Source organism: Mirounga angustirostris, unplaced genomic scaffold, assembly GCF_029215605.1.
Source record: "Mirounga angustirostris isolate CCGP_5_RB_7025 unplaced genomic scaffold, mMirAng1.0.hap1 SCAF_1, whole genome shotgun sequence".
Taxonomy (NCBI): Eukaryota; Metazoa; Chordata; class Mammalia; order Carnivora; family Phocidae; genus Mirounga; species Mirounga angustirostris.
Window position 1 is genome coordinate 24,218,122 of NW_026991709.1, and position 5,014 is coordinate 24,223,135.

A 5,014-nucleotide genomic window follows, 5' to 3' on the forward strand; every position below is an offset into this window, starting at 1 on the left:
TATTGATTTTCCTTTTTCTAACATAACAGAGTATACATGTGAACAGTAGGCAACCAGCTATTCCATATAAGTGGTATTTTGCCTTGTTTTTCTGAATATATAAATGTGTATACACACACACACACACGCATACATTTGTGTTTGTTATGCATATGTTATTTATTATGAAATTATTTATTTAGTATCTATGTATTATTATTGTCAAATCTTTACATAATCCTTATTTTCCTTTTATTTTCTTTGACTCATGGCTAAATTTAAAACCATAGCATTTGCTTATTGTTCAAGTACTGATTCAAACAGAAGGTAACTGCATTTCCAAGAAATAAAATAAGACTGAAATAGCACTGAGGAAAAATTCTGGCACTATAGGTTGTGTAGTGAGATCATGAGAAATCTTTACATGTTTCCCAAGGACAATATTCTTTGGTATCATGTGATAAAGTATACACAGGAAATAAGAGAAACTAAAATTTGTCTTGGGCAAAGGACCTTTTTAGCTCCTTGATCCATATAAGTTTGATGAACTCTGTCTGATTGCCTAGGGACGAATAACAGTCGGCTGGGGGCAGAGAGGTATCTACAAATGACACCTTTAGATGACTTATGTGATTCTAATACAGTCACATCATTCAGTTCTCTTATACATATCCATTCAGAGGAATTAAGCAAGAAATATTTCTCTGGAAAGTTGTGTTAATTCCTTTCCCAACATAAAAAAATATTTTAAATTATCAGGTACTTAAAAATTTAAATAGAATTTGGGTAGAAACTTATATTTTTGTCTATAGCATTTGATTGGAATACAACCAAATAAAAAATATCGATAACTCATTTTACTAAATATATCATAAAGGACTAAAACCTATATGGCACATATATATCTTTGCATTCCCCTGGGTATTTCATTTCATAAATCGACTTTCCTGACCTTTTCCATCTCACAATCTGAAACTGTTACATAGAATGGAATGAGTTATACTATCATACTTCGTAGTACTCATAATTTAAATTTTAAAACAGAAGTTATTTAACAGAAAAATATGACTATATCCAATATTAAAGACAATGCTAAAATTTATCATGAATTATGTCTAAACTACATGTTATATTTAAAGAGAAAAGATGGTTTCTGAACATTCCAATAGTTGTTCTTAAATCTTAAACATCCCATAACTTAACTTTTGGCCTTTCTAAATGAGCCAGGTAATCTTCCTTAACTAAATACTTTAGCTTGTGCATTTATTCTTGGCTCTCATTTGAACTCCCTCATACTTGTAATTGATTCCTAAGGGCTTGAGGGTGAATTACACTTCCTTTTTTTTTTTTTTTAAGAGATGGCAGAGAGGGGCAGAGGGAAAGGGAGAGAGAGAGAATCCTAAGTAAGCTCCATGTCCAGCACAGAGCCTGACATGGGGCTGCGTCTCAGGACCCTGAGATCATAACCTGAGACAAAACCAAGAGTCGGACACTTAACTGACTGAGCCACCCAGCTGCCCTGAATTACACTTACTTTTTAAATAATATTGCTTAGGGAAAAATCACAACTTTATAAAATTGATTATAATGATTCTTTCTTCTTTCATGCAGAAATCCAGAAAGAAGTTCCCACAAAGTTGCAAAATTTGACCAGTTTTTTTTTTTAAGGTAGTTTTTTTTTTTAAAGATTTTATTTATTTATTTGAGAGAGAGAGAATGAGAGAGAGAGCACATGAGAGGGGGAGGGTCAGAGGGAGAAGCAGACTCCCCGCTGAGCAGGGAGCCCGATGCGGGACTCGATCCCGGGACTCCAGGATCATGACCTGAGCTGAAGGCAGTCGCTTAACCAACTGAGCCACCCAGGCGCCCCAAAATTTGACCAGTTTTTAACTAATTACTCACCAAATCCATAAAGTCAGAAAACTTCTGGGTGATAATTGAAATACAGGGAACTAGGACTATATATGCAACATCCCTATAGCTATATCTGATTTCTGGATCTGGGTCCTCAGGAAAATACAGTACTCCCAGGAAATCCACTTTATGTATAAACTTGTAAAATTTCACTGGGTAAATTTTTATTCCAAAGAAACTAAGACAGCTTATACATTGGCTAAGCCAAGAGCACTGCTTGGGGAATTTAACTGTTTTGCTCAAACTATCACTGGCCATCTGTTATTGAAGAGAGGTCTTTAGAGCCTGAATTATCTAGGCAGGCTGAGGCTGTTGAAAGAATAAATTGGTTAATACTCAGTTTTCCACGTCAATCTTTTAGATACATACTGTATAAGGAATGAAGAACAGGTTTTATTATTTCTTAGTGTTGATATTACATGTCTGAAAACTTATTCAGACACAGAAGAATATCATGTTTCAAATCTGTGTGTGTGTGTGTGTGATTTTGCTGTAATGGTTGAACTGTGTTTCTTTTTAATAATATTCATGACATATTTGTTCAGTTTTGAATAGCTTGAAAACACCAACTGAAAAAATATTTAGCAAGTTGTTTAAGAAAATAAACATTTGGCACAGTTTGCCCTGAATTTTGGTTCAGGTTCAAAGGATAAATGCCTCAACATTAAGCATTTCAGAATAAATATAAATTTTTATTATCTAATTTACTTTGTGAGGATCTGAAACTTCTAGCTTCTTTCTTTGTGTTGAAAAAGAGTCTTTAAAAAAAAAATTCCCACAGTAAGAGTAATGTTAATGGTGAATATTAGATTAGGTTAGGTTGACAACTTTGTTTTGTGAAAATCGAAAGCAGAAATAAATTAACACATTATCAAAAATAAACTTTCAAATTACTGTATTATCTCCACAAATCTTTGATGAATAGTTAATTTTAATGATATAAAACACTTGTTTTTAACCCTTAACATGTACTGAGAAAAGACTTTAAATTTTTCATTTACATAAAGTAATTTTATTATTGTAAAAATTATATTGTTATTATTATAAATAAATCAGGAAATGATACTTATTTTACTGATTTTCGTACTTCTATCATGATAGAGTGAGCATATATGGGGACACTGGGACCAGATGTTCCATAAAAATGGGTATTTGTTATATGCCAAGCATCTATTAGAGTGCTCAGAAAAATAACATTTTTGAATTAATGAATGAAAAGAAGAAAAACAGAAGCATTTTAGATATGACATTTTAACTATACTTAAAAATAATACTTATTTTATTTGATGAAATGATTCTATGCAATTATAAAGCAGCCACTGCCCACCTACACCAGGATTTTCCATATGTAGGGACTGCCTCCCACGTTTACCAAGAGGCAATGGTAAGGGGAATAAATAGGAATATGAAGGTGGATGATGACATTTCATGACAAATGAGTCCAATGGTCTCATTTGTTATCATATTCAGCCATTGAAAATGTACCAATTCTTGCTCCTCAATAAGATTTTATTTTCTTCCACAATTCAGATAATGGACTCTATGTGGAATTTTGTAAAATGCTTCACTTAAATAGGAAAGTTTATAGTAATTTGAGTCAATATGCCAATGGAAGAAAAGACACAGGTGCTTTGATCTTTATATTCCTTGGAAAATATCTAAGGATTCTAATGTCATTTAAAAATATTTAAAGGACTTTTTTAATATGAAAAAGCATTTTCAGTATTAGGACCTCATATTTTTATGTAAATTTAAGCTAGAATGATAAATTTACAAAATTTGAGGTGTTATTTGCTCTAAACAGTTTTTAAAATTTAGCTGATGTAGTTCAAACATCCCTCTTTTTTTTTTTTTTAATATGGAAAGCTTCATGAATTTGGTGACATCCTTGTGTAAGGGCTATGCTAATCTCTGTATTGTTCAGAATTTTAGCTTAAGTACTGCCAAAGTAAGCACTCTCTTTTCCTTTCGTGACAATACATTCTTTTGTTTCTTTGAGATTTAAGCTCACAGTGCATGTTCAAAAAAATAATATGGAAGGAAACCTAATGAACATAGGGAAAATGTTGATTTTGGACAGGTGAAAGAATGAAATGATTTGAAGTACTTGTTATAAATGCATATCATGAATTAGTCTGCCAGATTTAATAATATGCTTTATCCCTTTCAATTAAAGCTATTATGTGCAGATTCAAGTACTTTTAAAGATTAAATGTTACGTGGATAGACAGAAAAATGATACTATCATTGCATTCCATGTTCAATAGTATTTTGCATTATTTCAAAAGGTAAAAGTTTATTATTTTTATTTATAAAATATTTTTTAGGGTTTAAAACTGAATTTGTGGCAAAACATGTCAAATCAACCTTTAAAATATGGGAAACATTGGGGTGCCTGGGTGGCTCAGTCCATTAAGCATCTGCCTCTGGCTCAGGTCATGATCCCAGTGTCCTGGAATTGAGCCCCACATTGGGCTCCCTACTCAGATAGTGAGATATGAACTTCTATATCTCTGCTAAAAAGAAATATGTTAATTAAGAAAAAAATATAAGAGTCATTTTATGAAACATTTATTTGATGGCAATAACTTTGGAATTTTAGCAGGCTTATTGAGAACTTGTTCACTTGCCACTTCATTCTACAGCATGACGGTACAGAAAGGATCTGGAAGCTTGCCACTTGAAAGAGGAAAGGTGGCAAACCTATAAATTATCTTAATTATCAAAAATAGAATGCATAAAGTGACTTTCACACTCCTGAGTATAAAACACATCAAAAATTACCATTAGACATCCTCTTACAGCTATAATTCACTCACTTGATTTTACAGAGTTCTCAGTGTGCCTGATTTCCTTGGTCTACCTGTTTCTCCTCTCCCTGTCACTCATTATCCCTATTATTCCTCTCCCATTGACTCTTCAATTGGCACATTTCCATACTCCCCATTATGCTTACAAATAATCTCATTAAAAGAGTACAGCTCACCAAAGAGCACTTGTTACATCAAGGGTGGAACTGACATTAGACTCACTTCTCCATGGGCAGTATTCAAGTGTTTTACTGGAAATAAACCCTCACATCTGGTTGCTGCTCAGTGGTTAAGTACATAGCCACATTATT

At 32.7% G+C, this 5,014-nt stretch overlaps 1 non-coding gene across 1 annotated transcript; it reads right to left on the minus strand.

Annotated features, from left to right (window-relative positions):
• Nucleotides 1–3,745: 3,745 nt before the first annotated feature.
• LOC123835008 (U6 spliceosomal RNA) lies at nt 3,746–3,849 on the minus strand. The gene has a single exon (XR_006788573.1). It is a non-coding gene; the product is annotated as a U6 spliceosomal RNA (small nuclear RNA).
• Nucleotides 3,850–5,014: the final 1,165 nt, after the last annotated feature.